This window comes from Apteryx rowi, unplaced genomic scaffold, assembly GCF_003343035.1.
Source record: "Apteryx rowi isolate R43461 unplaced genomic scaffold, aptRow1 scaffold_160, whole genome shotgun sequence".
In the NCBI taxonomy this organism is placed as follows: Eukaryota; Metazoa; Chordata; class Aves; order Apterygiformes; family Apterygidae; genus Apteryx; species Apteryx rowi.
In genome coordinates this window covers 1,638,213-1,662,863 of record NW_020447864.1, presented here as the reverse complement: position 1 = coordinate 1,662,863, position 24,651 = coordinate 1,638,213, and the positions used below count along the sequence as shown (strand labels likewise).

General features: G+C 45.8%; 1 protein-coding gene across 1 annotated transcript in view; it reads right to left on the bottom strand.

Moving 5' to 3' along the window:
- MDGA1 (MAM domain containing glycosylphosphatidylinositol anchor 1) overlaps positions 1 to 24,651 on the bottom strand; it is a 103,194-nt gene that overhangs the window by 55,083 nt on the left and 23,460 nt on the right. The gene's annotated exons all lie outside the window — the stretch shown is intronic.

Sequence of the window (24,651 nt, the reverse complement as noted above, 5' to 3'; positions counted from 1 at the left end):
AAACATGAGACACTGGCTATAAGGACCCTAGGTCCTATTCTTATCTCTGCCAACAATTCCCTGACCTTGGGAGGTGAATTATTTCTGTTTACCTTCTTGCCCATAACATGAGAATAATGATATGTGGCCACCTCCTTGGCAAAGGGAGCCTACTGAGATTTGTTTTTTCGCACTTGTAAAACTTTATGGCAACCTCATGATCTGGGCATGGTTGAGCCAGATCAAGGGGAAAGCTAAATGGGGGCCCACCCCTTATTTAATGCAATGGCAGAGAACTTCAAACTCCACAGCCATTTGATGGACATGTTTCACTTGCATTAAATTCTTAATTAAAACATTTAGTATGAGGATAACCAGAAGCTCTCTTTCTAAAATGAGAAAGGCTGCCTGAACACAAACTAGCTGTTAGCCTGAATGGGAAAGAGGTAGAAGGAACAGTTTTACGCAGCTCCAGTACAATCATGACTCACCTTCTCTGGGTTCAGAGCACCTGCTCTCCTACAGACAAATTCTGTGCACTACAGATCTATAGAGCACCTATCTCCTCTAAAGGTCCACAGAGTTGCCACAGCACAACCAGACCTGAAAACCCTGCAACAGGCAGCATCTGCTGTGCCACAGACACAGCTGCACCAAGAAATGTAGGTTACACAGCATCCTTGCTGCCGTGAACACAGCCGTGTCTGGAGGGCTCCAACACACTAGTCTCTGCCCCCCATAGCTTGACCCAAGCAGGGCACACTTAGAGACTCCTTCATCTTTACCATAGCCACCCTTCCGCTGCGTAGTGTCCTCTCTCCTACAGACACAGTCAAAACCACAGGTTTAGAGCATACAAGCATCCCCTCCACCCAGCAGCCCCTGATGACAGTGACTGATTGTTTTTCAGGTACCCATTCTCAAATCTCAACCTCTGGGCCCTTTATTGCATTTAAATAGATTAAAACTAGTCCTTGTCTGAGCTCACATTGCCGTGATGAGTGGCATGGTCAGCTCATTACAGATGGCTTTGCTAGCAATGTGTCTCAGCAGGTGCTCCAAGTACTGACTTGCCTTTGACTTGCACATCTCCCACCTCACAGTGAGAATAATGTGAGAAGTTGTTTGATTAGACCTAGTGCCATGAACGTGTCATCTCCATCCCTAGCTGTTATCCCATTTCTTGGGTCACATCTGCTCCTTAATTGAAGCTGGTAGGGTCTCACAGTCTAATCAAGGCCTGCTGGTGAGGTGGGGAAAAAAAATAAGAGAGAGAGAGAGAGAAAAAGGGGAGAGAAAAAAGAAAGGAAAGCTTCAAAAATGGCACAGCTACTCCAGATGTACTCCAAGCAATCCACCTCATACAAGGTGGAGAGAGGGGTGGGAGTGCAGCTTTGCTCACTCCACGGAGGAGCACCCTTGCATGGAGCTGGGACAGAGGAAGATGAAAGGACTGAAAGAGGATGAAGTGCATTGTCCCCCCATCAAGCACATAACCTGTGTCTCACTGGAGGAACGTCCGAGGACAAAAAAAAGGTGACAGAGGAGCGGGGCTGGGACCATCCAGATGCTTCTTTAGGACGCAGAAACAGCAAGGCAGCCAAGGATGCAGAAAATATTTAATCTTCTTCAGCTGGGAAATGGGATTTACTTGCTTTGCACAGGGACAGGCTCTGGGCCTATGTTATCACCTTGTGAAGAGAATGTCTGACAGTACCTATGCAGTAAAAATTGATTACATTTTCTCCTCTCTACTCCGGCACTAGGAAACGCCCAACAAGCCTTAAACCTGCAGATAGTTGTGGAGCCCCTGGGTTTTCTGGAGAGAGAGCAGAAACAGGTCATCTGATCAGTGCAAAGGATGCAGCGCTATGGCAAGGGGCAGCTGCTGCTGAAGTCTGCCAATGGATATGAAGAAAAAGAGAGGTCAACAGCAACTACAGAGCCAGACATCAGTTCTGCCCTCTAGTGCCTGCTGGGGAGCCCACACTTCTTCAGGTAGATTATATATATAAAAAAAAGAAAGACCAAAAGTGCGAATGCAGGCACTCAGACTGCAAATCCTAACAGATAACAACACAGCCTTTTCTCATTACAGCCACAGCTTAAATGCAAAAGAAAGCTCGTTTGAATGAGCCAGTCATCTGACTCCCCAGAACTGGGAACTGTGTAACTCTGGTATAGTTTGAGATGGGAACCGTCTTGGAGGAGAGTAATGCACCGCCCTCTTCACTCCTTTGGTAGGTTGCTCAATCTCCTTTTAGGTCTCCTGTGAACTCCAGCATATATAGCAGAGGTGCTCTGTTAAACAGCTGCCACATTCCAGGCAACAGGTTGCCACGCTTCAAGAGGGCGTAAAAATCCTCTGCGTACGCAGGGCTCTGGGATCCCCTGGCAGCAAACGCAGAATACAAATATAGACAATTACTGTTTTCCCTCAGTGCACAGCTTAACTCCAGAAGAGCTAGCGCAGCAGGAAGAACCATGAAAGGGGTGAGGGCGGCAGCACATCACTGTTCTAGGAGCAAGGCTCCTCTGGCAACCTTTTTAAGGTGCTGCTGCTGTGAAACACAAGGCAGGGCAGCCTGCCTTCGCAGCAGAATTATTGTGCGACAGGAGAAAACATAATCACTCACCTCCTCATTAGGAGCAAATCAAACCAGCCAAACACAAGCAACTTTCACCGGCAAGCCAGGCACCCTAAAGCAAAGCCAGGCTGCAGGCAGCTCCCTTGCCGTGAGCCAGAGCAGATGCTCTGCACTGAAGGGGCTGCTACGCTAGCACGGTGCTCACGATGATGAAGGGCAAAAGCAAGGGAAGCATAACAGAGAAGCGTCAAGTGTCAGGGGTGTTGGTCTCTGCCCCCGACAACCTCTCATCTTCTTGGTTTTGCTGGAGATAACTAGGACTGAAACGCATTGTTCTGTCAGGTGAGTGAGAAATGCACTGGCTGTTGGGCTGTGGCCAAGTCTGTAAATATTTGTTTTAAAAGTCTGTTTTTATTTTAGCCCTAGGGAAGGGAGGAATGTTCTTCCTCACAAGAGCCAAAGTGCTTACTGGAGAGACCACAGTCTCCTTGGACTGTTACCATGCAGTCCCACTCTGGCACAGCTCAGGGAGGGGTATTCAGTGATCCCTGCAAATGCTGTCTGATCTCTGCAGATTCCCATCAAGTTTAAAAGCCTCCAGAAGGTATCCACCGGTGTCAGGGATGCTTCCTCCAACCAGGATAAAGTTAGAACATCCCAGCAAGGCAGTGATGCACTGTGGAAAGTTTTCTTCTTGTGGGTAAAAACAAAAAGGCTTTTTTTTATTATTATTATTAAGGGGCGGATGTGTCTGACTTGACGTATYACTCCTATTGCAACTCCTACCCATTGTCTGGGAAGCTGACTTGTCCTTTGGGTCCAGGAAGAAAAATGGTGATGTTGCCACGAGGCTGCTGCAGCTGGTATGGATGAAAGGCAAAAAAAGGCTCATATCTGAATGGACTGATGCACAGAAATCAGACAAGCTTTTTTTTTTTTTTTTTTTTTTAAACACAAATCAGTATGTGCAGAACAGGGAAACACAGAGTGAGAAGACCTGTCTTTAAGAGCTCAGGCAAAAAAGTCAAAAATCCTAGACACCATGGTACAATGCTACTATGCATGACACATATGCAAGCTCCGCTTTGCCACTGTAGCCTGAGGACYGCGAATAGCATATCCTGGTCAATTCCCAAATGCCGACTTGTTTGGAAAGGGCTGTCAGAGCTGAGGAGCTCACTCATGACTCACAGGCAAGCCGCATTGCACAGCCAGTCTGTGCAGCCTGCCATGGGCTGCTGCACTCCTGTTTCCATACAGAGATTCACCTCCTGCAACACTTCCCCTACTGCCAAGGGCACCAAAGCAATGTCCAGGCCAGAGCTGCTACAGATGGCTTGAACCCTGGAGCCAACAAAATGCCTGGGCCTCACACTCTGCCCTCACCCAGGAGGTCCCAGTTCACCCTGTCACGTTTTCCCTGCCCCATCTGTCCCTGCTCAGTGGGCACCCTGCAGAGGGCTGCACAGGGACTGGGAGGCTCTGGGGCAGCTCGGTGGGCTGTCAGGGAGGGAAGGTGTCATCAATTCTTTTCTTCTCAGAAAAACAGAGGCACAGGCAGAAAGATGGCCTGCCCAAGGTTATGCAAACCAGCGGCATCAGACAGAAGCTGCACGGGAGTCCTGTATCCTGATCCACACTTCAGACCTTAGCCCGAGCTTCCTCCCCTGTGACAAACACCCTCCACTCTAGTCATTCATTTACATCGTTATTTAAAATTAGGAAATGCATCACATAACCCAAGCGATGAAAACAGCAAGTGTCACTAAATTAGAAAGCAAGTTTATCTTCAGCAGCTCCCAGCCCACACTGCTGTAGAACTCCTTCCTTGCTTAGCCACCTTTACAGCACTGGTGGGACTCCTGCTTGTAGTCTCTTCCTTAAACCACGTGCGCGAGCTGGTAATTGACCATTCACTTACTGGATTAACACTGCAAAGGGGACAGAAAATCTGGTAAGAAAGACGGCCCTTCCTGGTTCGTTACCACTATTAGGTGTGTTTTGTTACCAAAAATGGCTAAAGAAACCAGACAGTAATTTCTCCTTCTGGAAAGGAAATCAGTGCAGGCTGCTGTCAGGGCCTTATAAGACATACCCAACCCATCCAGCATCCATTTAAATTCTGAGGGGCATCATCCTGCAGTCATACCGAGCCCCACCTTCCCTAAAGAACCAAAGTGGTGTCGGCAGAGGATGCTTTCATTCTCCAGCCATTGCCACCTGGTCCCATAATCTGGGGTGCTGAAGACATCACAGCCATCAAGATGCTGCACCCTCAAGCTCACAGCAGGAATAAAATGGTGTCAGCTCCAGGAGAGAACTTAGCTCCCCATTTGAGCTAAAAGCTCTTTTATCATCACAAGGCTGGGAAATCACAGCTGAGCAATTCCATTCCCCTCCAGTAGCACCCACAATCCACACTCCAAAAATGCACATCAGGCACCAGCCRAAGCAGGTTTCCCTGTGGAAGCAAACATCCAACCAATATTTACAAGCCCAGTCTCATCTGCTTGTTTCTGAGAGATGATATAATCAAGTAGTTAGAAGAGGGACATGGAAAAAGGCTGGTTCAACCAATCTCAGCTACAACCCAGAATCGCTTTCTTTCATCTATGCCTTCTGCCTTTGTACTTCAGTCTCCCCATGTATAAAGAGACAAAACATTTATATCTGCTAAGTGCTTGAAAAACAAGTTGCAAGTATTGTTATTTCTAATAAAATGTACTCAAATTTGTTTTCTGCTAGACAAGTGGGAGGAGGGACTGAAGAAGCAGGGCTCAGAGCAAAGAAGGCTTAGCTCTGTGCTAGTTGACTGCTTTTTAAAAGAAGAGCAAATGAAATATATGCACTACCAGCTTTTCTGCTTTCCTCTCCTCTGAACTTCCAAGCCAATTAGCTCAGCCAGTCTTCACCTTGCTTTAATAAAGAGACTCTTGCTTAAGAATTTCCCCTTCTGCGTAACAAGCTGTAGTGATTAATATGTGAGACCCCAGCACACTTTACAAGGTGCTTTGAAAAAAGTCCATCCTGGGTGGGAATTTCCAGACCTTTTTCCTCACAGAGATGCCTCCTCAAAAAAAAAAAAAAAACTGGCCCAGACATGCTGGAACTCCACTCAGACTCACCACCCAATTAGTTCACGCTAACAAGACACTACAAAGGCAAGTATTCCCCTGCAGTATAATGCCACCTCATTCCCATGCCTCACATACCTTCAAGTGCCTGGTTTCAAAACAGTATGCTCCCCTAATTGAAAAATATGAGTGGGAAAAGATGGTGTGTGTACAGAAGACACATACACATTTGTATGTGAAATGCATGCTGATAATCCTCCTCCCCTCACCCACACATCACCCAATCAGGTAAGTTATGCACAAGAGAAGTAAAGAGGGTAAGAGAGTGGGCATGCCTAGTTCAGAGCTAATGCCTTCAATTACTGCCAGGTCAACGGCATAACCCAAATCCAGATTTTACCACAGGCTTGCAGGAAAATACTGCCTCTAACTCACAGCCAGTTTTCCTAGTCACAGCCCAGCGAAGCAGGATAATACCTAAGACAGATGTGGGATTCTCCTACTGACCCACATTACCCACAAGAGGGACATCCTCCCATCCCTAGTGGTGGCAGACCACCAACACTCAGCTCAGTTCTGCCGGTGTCTTTTAGAAGACAGCAAGATGTAGACTCATACACATACACCCATTTTTACATACTTCTGTTTAACATAATAGGCTGGCAGTGTCATGCCACTCCCAGTAGCATATAAATAGTTTAGATCTAAACATTCACTAACAGTCAGTCAACGATCTTCTTTCCCCCAAAGCATCCCATATGCACTAACTTTTGGCAGGGAACCAGTTATCTTACTACTTGATAATTCATAGGAAAGCTACTTAACTGGGTAGTTCTGGGAATAAAGCAACTCAATGTCAGTGCAAACTGAGGGAAAAAGGAAAAAAAGAGCCAAATGAGATTCTTCTCCCAAAATGGAGAATCCACATCTCTCCTCCTACTTCAGGGCTTACCACTTGTTTTTCATACCATCTAACCTGACTCTTGTGCTGCAGCTTAAACCTACTTCAAGTGCTTCTGTATCTGGTGGGTTTTGTCCTACTGATGAACTCTGTCCTACCCCAGCAGCCCCCAATGTCAATACTAGAAAGTGGGAAAACTTGGCCCTGTTTTCCTCTTCCTAAACTTGACAAGATGATGTTGGCTTTTTTTTTTTTCTTCACATTTCCCTTTTCTTTTCCTCCTCTGATCTTCAGGTGGCAGGAGTACAGCCTTAGTTCATATACAGATTTTATCTTCTCCAGGCAGAAATACTACCCCTGAGTTTTAAATGCCAGAGGAATCACAAACAAACAATGGGGGAAGGAGAAAAGTAAAAAAAGAAATCTGAATGTACAGCTCTGTGTGAATCTCTTTGTGTGCCTGGCAGAGACAGTCAGGGCATAAGGGCCTATAACAGGGCAGAGAGCAACAGGTACCATTTGCAACCTATGAGCAGAAAGAGAACTGCTTGGCCTATTGCAGCAGGAAGCATTCCCTGTTCTTCTACCTATGGTGTAAAGAAAGAAAAATGGAAGGAAAACAGCCAGTCTGCAGTGTTCATAGTCCTAGGATGGCCCTCTGTATTCCTGAGCAGGATTTGGAACAGCTGAGAAAGGACTGATCATCTCCCCATGCTTGACAATGAACCTGGAGCCAGCTGGAACAGGACTTTAAGGCCCAAATTTATCCCATCTAGCTTCAGGCTCTTCTCTGAGGCACCCAAATTAGGAACATCACTTCCTGCCAAAGCTAACAGAGTGAGAGGGACATCTCCAGAGGAGGATGCAGACAGTTTGGCATTACCTTCCATTTGGCATTACCTTCCTCCATCCACTGCCTGTAGAGGCAACCTAAAGTGACCCCAGCCCTCACACCTCTGCTAGCTGGGTTGAATCTAGGCTAAAGTAAATGCCTGTGGGACACCTGCACAGACGGGACCAGCACCACTCCTCCTTACGAACCTCTACTTTCAGCACCTTGTTTAATGAATTCGTCAGTAAGCTGAGACACAACACACATCTGAAACTTGGGCAGCATGTCCTACTGTTGGACAGAAGCCATCTCCTGCATTTGAGCTGCTTCCTGCCACAATGGAGCTACCCTGGGAAAGAAAACAGACACCAGCCAGCATGTTCCCCACAACAAATCTAGCGATAAATCTTTGGACTTCAGACAGCATCCAATTAGTGCCACTGCTAGGGCTCACATCCAGAATATGCAGTTGCCTATGAGGAATCAACTGAGTTTCCCCTCATCTCCCATGGAGGATCTCACCCATACCCCAGAAGAGCTACCAGGTAGAGGTGACTGTTGATTCCAAGATGCAATCTGATAGCAGCAGGTTCCTGTTCCATCACCAGCCTGAGCAATTCAATCGCCTCCATATGTTTGGATCTTCTTAATAAAAGAACTGAAAGTTAGGAGCAGAGAGGCTGCAGGGTAAAGCGCCTCTGAGAGTAACAATCCTGTCAAAAGGGAGAAGAGTCCCTGCTTTAGAAATGCAATGATTGTCAGAGCTACGGGTGGTCGGAGCCTTCTGCTCACAGCTGGCTAGAGCATTACCTCACCTTCTGTTTGCTGTTTGAAAGCTAAATTGGGAGCACTAGATGATCCCTCCACAGCTGCTTTCAATACAGGCAGGCAAAGCTAGAGGCAACATAGCCAGACACAGAAATGTTGATTAAAAATCAGACCTGCTTTAATGCAAAGTTGGGGTCAGAGCTAGAAGTGGGAGAGATCCAAGGCAGAAAGAGCCTGGTAGGGGAAGGAGGGCAGTCTGAGGTCATTAAAATAACCAAATATTAACCAGCACTCCTTAATATATTTGAGTTCTTTGCCTATACTCTTAAGCAAAAAGGACACATGGAGTAAAGCTAGGCTGGGAAGAGTTAATGCAATGGTTCTCCACTTATCTACAGAGTGGAAAGAGGACAAGCTTCCCAAGCAAACCTGACACTTCCTTCAACTCTCCTTAAGGCCTAGTAGGGATTTTGGACCAAGGAGGAAGCTGTGGCACTATCAGTGAGGCTCCCCAAAAAAGAAGTCAACAGATGGAGTGTTTGTCAGAAGTCAGCAAGGGGTGTTTGCCCTGCAGAGGTCTTCCTGCTAGAAATGGAGCAAGATGCTCATCAAATATTAGCCAACTCCCACACGCTCCTCAGATGGAAAGAATTCAGCATAGCGCAACACCCTGTTCTCCATCACTTTCTCTATCTGCTGTTTCAGAGTTCTGCTACCAATTGTTTAATACCTTGCTCTACTAACTGTCATCATTACCCCATTTTTCCACCCTTCACCCTTGATTGATGTTGATTCATCTGAGGAAGATAACGACAATGAAAATGTAACCATTCAGAGAGAGGCTGAAAAAATGCTCACACTGAAAGATTTATGTCAGACATTCAGTCTCATAGATGAAACAGCTGAGGTCAACAGATACCGAAGCAATTTTTCCCATATGAACTAATGTAACAAGGGGGCTGGTGCATGCAGGAACTTAAGAAATGTACATAATTTAAACACACAGACTCAGTAGATATGGCATAGAGAATGGAGGCAGGAACATATTTAACCATAAGCATTTTTGCTGTCTCTTTCTGGGTGGTTACCTTTTCAACACCGTCACCATCATCTTCAGATGACTCAAGATAGATCAAATCAATCAAGGGCCAAGGATGGAAAAATGGAGTTACGTTCAGGTGGTCAGTCTAACAGATGAAACGGCTGAGGTCTTTCAGAATGGTGACCTGCTCCAAAATGCCACCTGCCAAATAGCCACCATCTCTTCCGTCTGACAGTCCTGCCCTCTCTCTCCATCCTTCACATCATTGTCTGTGTGAATTTAACTGTGTGAATTCAAGTCCCTGCATGCAACTGCTCCTCAATTAGTTAATTATTATGAAAAAACTTGCTTTACCTGTCATAACAATCATCATACTTTTCATGAACACATCTTCAGCGGACAGTTAGGTACAACTGTATTAAATCAAAGGAGAATCATTTTCCTGTACCTCATTCCCAAAATTGCTGACCATCTAGATCATTATGGAGACAATTTTCTGAATCTAGGTTGGGATAACACCAATGGCAGGATGATGAAAGATTCTAGGCCCCAACGAGGCCCCAGCCATAAACAGATTAAGAGAAATGGGTTGTAAGCCGTTTCTTCTTACATTTTAGGTGAATTTCTCAACTGTTTCAATAATTAAGCTTCATAGCTTTCACATACTCAGACTGATATACTCATACTTAACCTCATGCCTTTAACAGCAAGGTACACCAAGCTTTGGAGAGGTTACGTGACTCGCACTGTTAGACTCTATTGCACACAGAACACAAAACTAGGTGCAACAAGTTAATACAAAGGTTCTTTACTTATTCATATAATAGGAAGAGAGGAAGCTTCCCATACAGACCAGCCTCTCTCTCAAACAGTGCCAAAAGGCACTGGTAAGATCTGGACCAGTCAGTATCCAGGGGAGCTGTCTGCCAGTTCCCTGGTCAAAYCAATGGTCTTAGTTCTCCCAACCCTCAGCAGGAGTCAGTGTCACTGGTGAGAGGACTCTCTCCTGCACTGAAAACCCAGTGTGTTGCTGCTCTGTTGCTGCTCAAACACCATGTTTCCACAGTGCAGCACAACAACCTCACTGCTGAAGCACATTCACAGCCCTGCAGCTCTCATCTTTCACTGCATTTAGGAAGAGYGCTGTCAGCTGTAGGTGTAGGCTCACAGAAATCCCTCTCCAGGGTTCAGCATCTCCTCTGCAGCAGAGGGCACAGGAAAGAGGCCGACAACAGAACTGGCAGACACTCAAGGACAGCAGCTTGTTCTCTCAACCTCCCCATCTGGCCATTAGCTCTGTCCCATCTTTGCTGGACTTGGACCAGGAGAGGGAAATTTATTAACAAGCCTCCTCACTGGATAAATCTGCTCCAACATTTGATTTTCCAGGCTGCTTCCGTGGCTGAACTCAAACTGGGCCAGCATCAAAGGAATCATTTGGAGGAGCAGAGTCCACTCAATGCAGGCACATGCCTATCTCACACAGCTACTTTTTCATGTTGAATGAAGAGGACTTAGCTTACAGCGAAGACAATCTGCAGGACAACCAGGAGCAGTACATGCTTCCTTTCTTCTCTTGATGGCCTCAGGTCGGAATGGATTTTGGTCCAACATTTTGGCCTGAAATCAATTCTATAAAGTTTCCATTATTCTTATTCCTGACTCTTCTGGGACACAAAACATAAGGCCATTACCTCCACCAATCTCATCCATTGCATCAAGCTCTGAAACTGGATGCAGGCCTGAGACAGTCAATAGCAGTTTTCAGCCTGAGGGGTTGCTGCAGCAGACACTAATGTGGCATCCTGCTTCTTCCAGTCTCTCTGTGATAGATGAGAACACCTCACATAATAAGAAATACCCCAGGTAAAGAGGACTTTTAAAATAAATTTTAACAATGTTTGCTGAGCCATCCCGTGGCGGTGGGCAGAGGCGGGGATACAAATCTTTCTGCAGCTCTGGAAAGGACCCACATGGACTCGAATTGGGGAATATCTGTGGCTAATTCCACAGCTAAATCTGTGTCTAAAGTCAGAGCAGAAGGGAAGACAGGCATATCTACAGTCTGCTTGTGAGACTCTAGCTGGAATGGTGTACTCTGAGCTGAACCTGTCATTGCAAGAATGGCAGAGTGACAGATTAACAACAGATCAGAAAATCTCAAAAATGATGCAGGAAGTAGGAAAAGATAAGGAAAGCTTCAACTAGCTAGGCCCTTGAGGGGAGGGATGTGATAGCATCCTGCAAATACCGAAGGAGATGCAATTATTCAGTATCTTCCCCACTTTTGTCTCCTATGGAAGTACAAATACGAACAAATGGGGTCAATGTAAGCAGAGGAGACCACAGGCCAAGTAACAAGAAACCTTTATAGTCTTCACTGATTTCAGAAAAAGATCTCATGGAGGATGGATATGAGATGCAACTTTACAAAATAAAAAAATGAATGATGATTAATATAGTTTTATGGGTCCTTGGCAAACAAACTGCCTTTGAGAAGGCAACAGAAAAGTAACTATCTTGTTAGAATATCTCAGGCATTGGAAAGATCCTGGCTTGTTTCCACATGGCAGACTAATTGAAGATGTAATACTATTCAAGTGGAGCCTAAGTTAAACAGATTAAAAAGGCATTAACTTCAAGAGTTCAAAAAGAAATTTTAAATGGGTGCATATGCCACTGAGATCTTACAAGTGAGAGAGAAGATCTTCCCTAGGAAGACCTCTCTACTGAGGTCCCATATGAACCTCTTAATACTATTTGACATCTTCATCAAGTTCAAAGATCCAGCCAGCAAGCTGGCATAGCTAAGGCATGCTAATTTGATAGTCACCGGTTTAGGCCGTGTAGCCAGCATCACTCATAACTGCCTTTGGTGTCTCAATGACCTTACATTCATTTGTAGTTGGGGTGACTGGGCACAGACTTTGGCACGACTCCGGGATGTGGCTTGTGCTTTGCTTCCTTCCCTCCTGCACAAAGGCAGTTTTTTAACATTCAATAACTGAGAACCACCATCCTTAAGTGCCTATGTCAGGGTAAGATATTAGTATTTGTAGAGGACACACAAAGTATGCAACAGTAAATAACAATCTGGATAGGTACATCACACAGGACAACCTAGTTTGCTTGACAGAATGGGTTTATGGTGTCAGCAATCAATTTGCATAATTCAAGGATCTGGAAGGAAAAACAGTGAGGAAAGATTGAATCATACTTGTCAGAAAAGAGATAACGACTCCAAGAAGAACCTGAGTGAATAAAACTAAGTGAACATCAGCTTTCAGCTTAATTCTTTAGTCCAAAGATGTCCAAATCCTTGATGATTAAATAAAGGATAACTAATGCACATCTCACAATAGGTGTTTACCTCTGCATACAACATCAGTGAAATAATTTTTGAAAATCTATTCAATACAGATGGCCACACTGCCAGAATGATGGTGAAAAAACTCAGAAGAGGGCTGTAAAAATGATGCAAGGCCTGGAAAACATGCCTTGCAGTGAATGGCTATAGAGACTCCATCTAGACCATATACCAAAAAAAGGCTAAGAGATTACTTGTTCCTGGTATTTCAGGCTACATAAGGAAGAGACTGCTGACAACAAATAGCTCTTTATGTGAGAAGACAAAAGCACAAACAGAGCTTGTAGCTGGAAACTGAAATGAGACAAACTTAGATTAACTCATGACAATTGAACCATGAGAGTAAAAAAAGCACTGGAACAACTTACTGAGGGACACTGTGAATTCTCTGTTACCTCACTCTGTGAGTGGATGTTGCACCAAAATGCACAAATAATCCAAATGTAGCTCCACAAAGATAAATTTACCTTGTTCCTCATCTGTATTAGTGAGAGAGACTATGCTTGGCACATAAATAACTCTCCTTTCTAGACAGATGGCACAAAATGGTTACAAAGAGAGTCAAAGAGTTTTTGCTTTCTCACAATGATCAGGAAGCTAGACTTCCACCCCACACTTGAGTCACAAGAGCATTTTTTGATGGGGCTTTGGAACACGTAAGCTTCTCCAAATGGATTTCCAAAAAAATCCCATCTTTCCTCCTCCCTTCAAAACCTGTAAGTAGGCTTATTTGCATCTTTTCATTTACATGTGCGAGCTGGTTCCTAGAAAGCTGATCGAAATGAAAACTTGCCCATTTCCACACATAAACTTGGACTTTTGCATGTGCAAACAGCTGCAAGGCAAATATCTAGGGTGCCTCATTACAGGCAGCCCAAGGGGGATGAGGGGGAAGAAAAAAAGAAACTGCCACCATCTTCTCATCTCTTCAGACCCTTTGTGCTCTTTCCAGCAGATCACCTTACATGGAGTGCAGCTCCCTTCCCCTCGTACCCTCAAGCCTCAATCCCCCATTTTAGAGCATAACAAGATCTTAGCTAAAGGGCCTGTATTACACATATGCTATGAAGTGCTAAGAAAATCCCAGCAGGGCTGTCACTGTTAAGCCCGTCTATATTGCATTAAATTGTTATTAGCTACTGCATTCTAGCTAATGATTAGGACAGTAAAATATCTCTTTGCAGTCAGCACTCGGTAAGGAAACTCTCTATTCAGTGCAAATGTCACTTTTATTTATTGTTCTCTTGACTTCAGTCTCAGTCATTGTTTGGAAACCCTGTTAGTTTTGGCACTGCAGCCAACTTCTCCCATCAAACACTCAGCTAAGTTGGGCCCAGAGTTGCAGCACATTTGCAATGTGTGAGATTTACAGCACTCATTTCATCACATGTGAGAGCAGGTCACAACAGATCAAGAGCCTATAAAGGGCTGCCTAGAATGGCCTTCAATTGCCATGTTTTCTTTAGCCAGCAGGGAATTATCCCAGATGCTTCTTTCCTACAAGCATGGAGTAATTTTCAGTCTCTTCTACACCCCATTCTTCCCCTAGCAGCTTGGCAAACAAGAAAACAGGCTCAGAAGTCAGCTTCCTTCCAGTCAACAGTAACAAAAAATTTCCATGGTTTCCTGCAATCACACATGACCCTAGAAACAATGACTCCAAAATCATACGAAAATGCAACAGGTCTGCATGCAAATAGGAAATTTAGCCATGTCTGTCAATTCCTAGGACCAATGAAGGTTTTGCAGGTTTCTCACTAGGTGCATAAAAGAAAGCTGTTTGTTTTTTTCCTCAGTCCTGGAGACCAATTAAATCCAAATCAGAAGCAAGAGCTGAGATAAGCTGGGAGTATGTGCACACACACATTTGTTTGTGTTTGTAACAGAGGCGCAAAGAGGAATGGAAATCAGAGGCCACACGAAGTGAAATTGGGTGAGATACGTGGTGCAAATGCAATCTCTGTGCGTGCAGAAAACATTGTCTCCTGGCTCCGAAGGAAAAGCAATTTCTTTCTCAGAGATTGCCCAACTGGAAAAGTAGAAACCAGTAACTGAACAGAATCCTCCTACAGAAAGTTCCAAAAAGCCCCTATGCTCTCCTAAAAACTGAGCTTTCAGCCGTCCAGTACAGGGTCCCAGCACAGAGYTGGCAGCAGGAAGACCTGCTAAGCTGCCAAAGAAGCCTGAGGACCACTGGAATTTAATTCACATGCAAAAGATTTCCCTATGGGACTGAATGTAATTGGTGCCGTTTCAGAGCTCTGGGTCAGGACGGTCACAGCTAATTAAATTTCAGAAATCCCCCTGGGATGCTCAGCTTCCTATTAGGGCTTCTGTTCACACTGGGAGTGTCTCAGAGGGTCTTTCCTTGAGCAATCCCCCTCCTCAGGAGTGGCACTGCTATTCTGCACATTGCCTCTAGGCACCCGCAGAAGTCCTCCAGCAGGGCTGAAGGAAACATTCTGCTCCAGTGCTGGGACACAGGGAGAGGTGGGGGATAGCAAGGGAGCTCTGCTCCTGCATGCTCTCATAGGTGTTGTGTACCACAGTTCATGGCCTGAAAATTACGGCACAAAAGTGAAGCCACAGGCATAATGTCACGGCTCCACATAGCTTCTATCAGGGTGAAAACCCAGGGAGGGACAGAGCCTCAGCTCCCCCAGCACACACCCTGAGTAAGGACTGCTGTTCTGTGCTCCCCCACAAGTGTGGACAGCTGTTCCCACCTCTCTGCGCCTGATGCTCTTCTACAGAGGTTGAGAGTTAGTATGAGAAAATGACCTTTTTCCCCCCCACTCTGTCTCCTCCCGGGTCCTCCAGTGAGTCCTGGACTATGGCATCTCTCTCCCCTTAACTGTGTACTCAGCACACTGCTTTTCCAGTCCCCAAGAGGCAGAATTTCACAGGGACAGAGCATTCCCTTTATCCTATGATCCCAGTCCTAAACTATCTAAAATACAAGAGCTGAGAGCAGCCTTCTAACTCCCTTTATCCACCACTTCCCTCACCACCTATCTCCTGATGCCAGTTGTACATCTCAGCTGTCAGTACAGCACAGGCCTTTCCAAATCTGTCAGCAGCAGCTCTGGTTTGCTTGACCATATATACAAACTTTCCCATCCTCCCGGCTCCCCAATCTAGGACCCCAAACTCAAGGCCTTTCTCTTTCAAATATACCTGCTTCACCCAACCTATACCAGCAGCTACCATGTTCTCCTCTCCCTACCACATTCCCTGTAAACTTGGATCCCAGTCCTATCCACCACCACCTACAGCAGAGCATATTCCACTGCCCCGCACTTCAGGACTTATGGCCTTTTCTCTGCCTTGGCCCAATTCCCACATCCTGAATTAGATCCACAGGCCTTGATATCTATGGGTGCTGGGCAGCTTAAGAGAGAAAGCTTGGGAACTGCTACTGTGCAAAACAAACTACTGTTGATCAGGTGGCTGGGGGTAAGTGCCTGGCAGAAGTACTTTTGCCACTGTTTAGAGAGGAACCTGAGTTAGACCTCCATGCAAACAGAAGCAGAACCAGTACAACCTCTCCCTCCAGCCAGACTGCTTCAATGTAGTATGGTACCACCATGCTTTGATGTAGATGATACCATCAGCTGTACCTGTATCACAGTTTGCAAATCTTTGATACAGGTGGTTTCAACTATAGCCTAAACTCAGACAATAACCATAGGCCTCAAAAAGCAGTGGTTTCTTCAGAATAAGCACCAGAGAAGTACAGGGGAGGACTGACAGTACTTGGGTCACAGGACACTCCTGTATACATTTGGACCGGACCTGGACACTCGCATCTTCGAAGGAGGCCCAACACAAAGTGTTTGAGAGGATTCTGGAGTTGTTTTATCCTGATAAGTTGATGTATAGAGCTAGGTCCTAAGGGCAAAATAGCTGCCAGGGCAGGAAGATCTTAAAATGAGTGTTTGAATTAGAACAGCACTAGGTGTGGTGTTCAGCCCCAAGAGGGCCACAGAGGCTGAGCAATTGTCCAAAGAGAGAGGATGACCAACACCATCTGCCATCACTGCATCTATAGAGCTTTTGCTTCTCCTTTTCTGCCAAGATGTGCAGCTTAGATGTCTCTCTATCTCTTCATAATATTAAGTTGCTTCTCCTGGAGAGTCTGGCCAAAAAACAGGATACAGGCAGGTTATTGAAAGTGTATTTGTTTCTCCCAACAATAACTGAGAAATGGATTAACTGATTTAAACCAGTTCTCTTCTGGAAACAAATTCATCTCTCTAGGTTAGACATTCTCATGCAAATTTTCACTCGACCAGTCTTTACAACCACAGAGGCATTTATAGATGAGCAATGAGCTGCACAAAGGCTGAAGGGCAGCTCAGGCAGGCTGCTATCAGATGTAGCAGACCCAGGTCCTGTCTCTAAAGAGGATTCCCCATTACCAGCTTCCTGAGGCACATGGCTGGGTATCCCCCTCTCCTCTCACAGTCACCTCTCCAGGGCTCAGCAAGGAGAGGCAGCACCAGGCCTCCCGGTACTTTGCGTCCAACATGTGCAGTGTCACACGCCGAACATGCCAGGTTTGCCAGACCTGCTCCCCAATCTCCGCTGCTCCAGTGAATTCTCCCTGCCATCTGGGCCTTTCAGTTTTTGTCTCAAGTCTCATATATCTCTTGGCTGCCACGGCACACAGACATGCTCTGTCAGACCAATTTTCATCAAAGAGGTAAATCAGAAAAGCTCTCAGGACACAAGGGAGACTTCCCAAGAACATCCTGGTGAGCAGCAGCATGTGGGAACCTTCCCAATACAGCAGCAAGCAGAAAGAAGAGACCAGCGCCCAGCGGAGAAAGGGAAAAATTCAGGCCAGTCAAAATTCATCCAACCGCTTTACACTATGTATGACATTTTCCTCCAAAGCTGTACGCACCAAATGCTACAAAAAAGCAGCACTGAGAATCCCAGGGCTTTGATTGCAAGCATAAAGACTGCAAATATGGTCACAAAGAGAGATGCTTCCACTGAGCAAAGGACTAAAGCTCCTTAAAGSATCAGGCTAACTGCCCCTCAATGCTATGAGGCTCGCAGGAGAGTAGGGCCAAAAGGTCCTAGACAAACAGGAGCCATCCTCATTTCAGCCGCATTGGTACAACCCCATCTTAAGAGTCAATCTGAAACAGCGATGTGAGCGCTGTCATGGTCTCTGTCAGCCAAACCCCAGGACCAATAGAAAGTAATTGTAAAAACAAATCCGAGGCCAACTAAGCCTTTGTGGTTGTTACTGTCCTCTGAACCATGGCCATTTGGATTTACAGCCATGACGGGGTAAACCTGATTACTCCTTCAGCCTGTCCTTAGACTGACAACTCTAATTAGCTTTTAGCACTCAGGGGCTAGGAAATGGCATGAGCAATCCTAAAGCTGTACAGCTGAGGACAGGGCTATATGCACAAACACAAACTCTAAGCAACATAATCCTGGACACATTACTATTTAGATGAACATATGTTGACAAACAGGAGCGAAACTCTGTGCTCTTAAAGTGGGCTTTTTTGTGTATTGATAGAAACACACAGAAAGATACTTTCAGCATGATCACAGAAACCTCTGTACAACAAATTAGGGAATAAACAGGGGGAATGTTCATCAAAGTGGGACTGGATGGCAAGGTCAGGCTTTGTCTGTTCAGTTTGATGCTTCAAGGTCACRGACATGACTACAATTTTCTTTCCACTAACAAGTTTCCTGGTTTGCAAAAACTGAACTTGAAGAAAGCATGGTTTCCCCCTGGCTTTGAATACAGATGTACCCTTCCAGAAACTCAGCTGATTCTTAAGCCTTTGATGTTTTAAACTCAACCAGAGAATCCCAAAGCTCTGGATGGTATGGAAGCCTGGGATTTCCCTCTTGGGAACAAGATGACCTGCAGGATGTTGAGCAGAGATATTGGAGCATGAATGGAAGGGCAGGAAAGCTCCAGCCACTGCAAGGGTGGAGAAGTTGCCTTCTGCCCCTAAGTTAGCTTCTGAATGGCACTCATCAGCCTGTAATAGGGCATCAGGATGGGCTTTGCTGACAAAAACAATAAAAAAAAACAAAACAGCCACTATCAATAAATACACTGACAAATGAAACCAGCCAAGTTTAAAATTCTTAGCAGATGGCTCCATACTCCAGCTCACATGGTCAAATCTAGCAAGTGGAAGAAACCAGCTCAGCCACAGATATGGGTCAGCCAGCCCTGGCCACACACCATCTCATTTCTCCTAGACCTTCACATAAGCAGCAATAAGAGCTGCAGGGAGATTCCAGGGGCCAAAAGCCCAGTCCTACTCAGTCTGAAAAACTATCTCCATGCCAGGAGCATGTCTCAAGAGTGCTTTTAATGGAGCAGTTAATATCCAAGCTTATGTTTCAGAGGGGGCAGGGCACCAGCAAAGAGCACTGACATTGAGCAATGGCTTTAACAGCTGATCGAAACAGAGTTTAATGCATTTCCATTTCCAGTTGTGTAGATCCAGCGATGCTTCTTACTTATTTACAGTATCACTCCTCCCCTCCTGCTTTTCTGTTTGCTACATAGATAACAGGGGAAATTGATGCTGACTATCACCCATCTGACGTACAGCACTGCCAATGGGTTCAGCAGGATTTTAAAGAGGAATGAGTCAATGGTGTGTGACCAGGAATAACATTTGCCAGCCTGTGAGCTGGGATAGAAAAACATATCCGTGCATACCAGAACATTTCTTTAAGTGACAAGGACAACAGATCTCCTACCAGAGCATATTCTGGCTGCCTTCCAGGTAGGGGTAGAATCAAACCTATTGGTCATTGGCCTTAGGGCAATGCCTATGTCTAGGACTATGCAGTATCTCCTGAAATCCTATTAATTACAGTAACTGTCCCTGTGAAGAGAACGTCAATCTACTTTCCTACTTGCACCAAATATTCAATATACTTTGAGGATAAAATACAATAATCCAGCTGCTGCTTCATGTGGCAAAACTCTACCTAAGAGCAATAAGCTTAACTCTTTGGAGGTCAATCCCAGATTGCTTGTGTACTGTTATTTTGGATCCAGGAGGGGTTAAATTTGCAGACCAGGTTACTCCAAGGAAGGAAGCATTCAGGTTAATGCAGATCCATTTTCTGGTTTTCCCTGCTATTAAGTTCTCACTTGCAGCATGACCCAAAGATAAGAAACAGGATCAGCTTTCAGTCTGGACTGCTGAAAACAAAGTCAACTCTATGTAAATGTCTCCTCCTTCTTCTTCCTCTGGGCACTTAGATATGCCAAGACTTCTGCCAAGGACAAGAATGGCACTTGCAAAAGTCTGATTATTCCAATAATCAGAATTTGGTGAACTAGTTGCATCTCTCAATAGAGCAGACAGGGCTGCTCTGCCCTAAGACTTAAAGATGGGGCTTTGGCATCTAGCCAAGAGGGACAATCTATTCAGGTAATCAGTAGTCTCCAAAGCTATAAAGTCCTTGTCTGCAATGCAAGTACGTTCCTGCTCCTCATTAGGGAGGAATCCTGACTTCAAATAACAGGAAGCCTCACCTGAGTGGGGCAAGCAGCCACGGAGAGGGTAGCCCCCAATCTTTTGGATACAGGTGAGCATTTCCCACTGGCAGAGCAATGTAGGTGGTAAGAGCAGACAGGAGCAGAAGGAGGGTTCATGGCTGTGGGTCTGCAGACCCTCTTCTCCAGCCACAACCACAGTGGACTGTGGCCACTCAAGACTACACTTCCCTGGTTAGCATGGCAATTAAGCTGTGAAGTTTGCTGCAGCCAGTAGATTGCTGAATTCCTTTTCAAGGCCCTAAGAGCAATAATCATTTCATCCTTCATTTCCAATCCAGTCTCTCTCTTTCCCTGCTGAGGGGAAAAAAGGGGGCCAGGCAACACTGCCCAGCACAGTCATCTGGTCCAGTCTTACCTGGCCCTTCTCCTGCCCACAGAGCCAGCCGATGGGCGTGAGATGCCATGACACGTGGGATGGTGGGAAGGGCGTATGATGCTCAGCCCCTTCACTCCAGCTCACTCAGCCTAGCTGTCCTCCACAAGTCTGCAGGGGAAAACCAGCTGCTGCAAGGCCCATTAAAGGGAAAGACAACCTAAAGGGATAGTCACGCCCCCACCAAAAGTCCTGTCCTTATGACATCCCTCTACGTCCTGGGATCTGATGCTGTGGGAGTGGGGGCATTCTTCCATCTTCCGACAAGAGGCAAGCTGCCCAGCCTCCTCCTGTCCCCTACACTGAGGCCAGGTCCATTGCTGGAAAAATAAATGAAGTTAAGCATTTCCTTCAGAGGAGCACAGCAGCAGGACAGTCTGGATGAGCTGCAAGTCACTGAGGCAGCAGAAAAAAAAAAAATGGAGAGAACCACATCAGATGGAGACTTCTGCTGCTGCCCATGACTGAGGCCCCATAATGCCACCAAACCACAGGCAGTGCAGTAAGGAGAGCTGTGGTTTAGGGTAAAATGACACCAGTTCTATGCCTGGGTATCTGAGAAGGGACTCTGACAATCAAGGACTTCTCGACCTGAAACAGCAAGTACTGAGTGGTATGAGAAAGGATAAATAAATAGATCAGTAAGGAAATACTGGAGTAGATGCATCAAGGATGAGGTGCGATGAGGAGGCAAGGTAGAGTTGGACTGTAACAGAGCTGTCCAGCAGCTTATGACATGGTGTTCAGGCTTGACAAAGCATCAGGGCTGACACATTATCATCCAAGCAGGATAATGTACGTGGGTTGCTATTTACACCACACTGTTACATGAGCCTCTAACAAAGCAAATGTCACATCACCATGATAAAGCAGTCATCTCAAAGGCTGATTCTTGCAAAGGCTAGAGTTTAGAGTCACTTCTATTATCTGTAAGTCATGGAAATGCTATTTTGGCCAGGTTTTTAGCACACAGGGCTGAAATATTTTTCACAATTAGTTGCTATGTCCTTGCTAGATTTGCATCTAGGTAGCATCATTTTCACTGACCCACACACATGCATGCTTTCTCTTTTTCCTTCTTTCATACATACTGGTTAAAATGACACTCTGTGTTCCAAAATCTACAGAGGACTGCCCATTTTCAAGCCCACAGTGTGTTTTACAGCCCTACATTGATCTCATCTGCACAGGGTGACCCAGCTCTGATTTTAACCCATATCTGAAAAGGATTCATTTTTCTGCTGGGGTTTTCTTGAGAGAATACCTAGCTCTGAAAAAAGCCTGGACAACAGCATTAGCAATAAGATTGATATTATTAATAACAATACCCTGCCCTTCTATGACTACTTTTATTTAAAGATTTCAAAGTGCTATCTTTATTATGCCTCACAAATCCTCAAAAAGGCAGGTTAGTTTTATYCCTGTTTTAAAGATACAGGAAAAGACAAGAAATTGTCACTCCGATTGGTAACTAGATTCCCAGGAGTTCTGACAAGCCCAATCTCTGGCTCTAGCTAGTATATAACATTTCTTCATCCTAACAACAGAACTATGAGGCTGCAAGGACTTTCATGAACTTATTAATCTTCCAAAGCTCTACAATTCAGGCCAAGAAGTCCAGGGAACAGACTATCCAGCCTGTCTGAGAGCCAATGATGGACAATTACAGCTCATAAGATAAAAGAAGAGCAAATTTTTCTGCTTGCAAAAAACGAAAAATAATAAAAAGCCCAAACGCTTCTTTTGACAGCTGACTTATTCTTTTTGTCTTCTCATTCTCTCTCTTTCCAATACTGCAGTGCAGTTGGCAAAGCCTATTTCTGAGCTGGTTTGTTACAATACAGAACTATAGGCATGAGGGTGAAAGGAGAAAAAAAAAAAGAAAAGAGAAACACAGAAACAGGTTCTGACATCTAATCAGATCTGCTGTATTGATTTTGCAACTTTAGCTTTGGAGCAAATCAGAGAAACCATCACATTATCACCCAGAATTCGCTCTTCCCTTGAGTGAGCTGGTTCAAAAGGAGCTCATACGGACACACACAAACAAGCACAGCTGCATGCACACACACACCCACGGGCACCCATGGCCTGTGTGGACACACACCACCTAAGCGGGTGCTCGGATGGGAAGCGCAGGCTGGGGGGAGGCGGGGGGAAGCACTCATCACGGAGGCTGCAGGAGCCACACGATTCCCATTTCCGACAAGATTAGAATTCCAGAGCAACTGACCGAGCTAATGAGCTGCCCCAACTGGAGAGCAGCATTTCAATTAACCACAGCAGGTCCCCACCGGGGCATCCACCTCCTTCCAACTGCATGAACAAGACGGAAAGGCGTAAACAGGGAGTATGTTATTTTTTTCTTTTTTTTTGAAGGGGCAGGGTCTATAAAGGAGACGGGGGCGATGCTTGCCCTATTTACTTGCTTTGCAGTTTGTTTTTCATGCTGAAGGAAGGAGTAAATTGACAGCCCCAAAACCAAAGCTACCTGCTCAGGCACAGAACAGATCGTGCCACTGTAAGCTCCTTCCACAAACAGTTTCCAGGCAGGAGGAGGCAGCTCAGTCTGCCCCAAGGTCAGTATGCAACCCAGAGCCAACTAAGGAACTAACTGAGAAGGGARGAGGGCAGTTTGGGTGGACTACCACATGGACCATGCCACCATTACTTGGGCTAAATCACCACAAAGCATTGCTTACCCATAGGGAGAGTTGTAATAAGAGTACACTGAGTTGCTCTTTACACTGCACTGAAGTTAATCACATCTTTGCCTTCCCAGAGGTCACATCAAGGGTTCAGCCCCACAACAGCTTCTGGCTTCTACCTACCATCTCTTCTGTGTGGGGAGTCACATCCTCTCCCTCCTGGCCAAGACTCAGGGCTGTGATTTCCCTCCAGACCATCTAGTAAGCCCGAATTCATCCCAGGCTCAGCACTTCCATTCTCTCTCCAAGGGCATGACAGTCTGTAGGGACCACACAGCTTTCACCAAACACCAACAATGAATGGGGGACACCAGTGGGTCTGATGGTTCTTTGCTCCAGAGCGAAATTTTGCTCCATCTCACATCAGCTCTTGCAGTGAGCAAGAGTGTCCCTCTCTCCTATATCCTGCTGAGCACTGTATACTTGTCCCAGCCTAACTTCCAAAAATGCTTAAACCAAGATATACAATTCCACCCTGTTTAGGGGAAGCTTCTCCACACACACTCACCTGCCCCAAAATCTGCATAGACTGCCCTGTCTGCATCCTGTAATTTAATTTCTGACATGCTCTTAAATGGACAGACAGATCATTTTAAAGGGGGATCTTTGAATACTCAAAGTRCCTGCAGGGTTTGGCTCATCTGTGTTACTGCTGTGCTCCCAACAGCTCACATCTGTCACCAGTGTGTCTGGTTGGCTTCAGCCAGGTTATGAGCTCAGGTTTCACTTCTCTTCTCCTGGGGTGGCCAGCCTGGGAGGAGTGTGGCAGATGTGTCTAATGAGCACTGCTGTGCTGTGCTGTGCGTGGAGGCTCTTCAGTCACAGCCCTGAGACAGCGTGCCCAGGTGCAAATTAACCTGCTCCCTACCATTCCCATGCCTGCCATGTTCCCAGGAAGACTCCACAGGAGTTCAGCAATCACACTCTCCTGCTGGGATGTGCTCTGCAGGGAGGGCTGCTCCTGCAGTCCCAGTCCTCCAGACTGAGCCATTTCACCCAACTGCCTTTGCCCTGTCGGATTCAAAGGCTTGTCTTATTGTCCCCCTCATGTCAAAACACACCTCAACAGCCGGGGAACTGAGCAGACATGCAGTTCTGCGGAGGGAGAGGAAAGGATTGAGACACTCATGCAGCGCAGACATCTGCAGCATCCTTCCCTCTACCTTCTCCTTCATGTGCAGGTATCACCTGCAAGTGGGGSTGGGAGCACCACGCATTACTGAAATCACCAAATACACCACATGCTAAGAATCAGTTTTCTGTTACTTGCAGCTTTACTGCATGGAAACCATTTGGGATTATGCATTCCCTACTAGGGTCTGCTTAACACTGATTTTGTTGTGATGGTGATTCCCCCTCACAGGGGAATATTCATGCAAAATGGTTCAGGCACATACAAAAATGACAGCTGGGGAAACAAAGTCACACAAGGGGTGGTGGAGTGGAAAT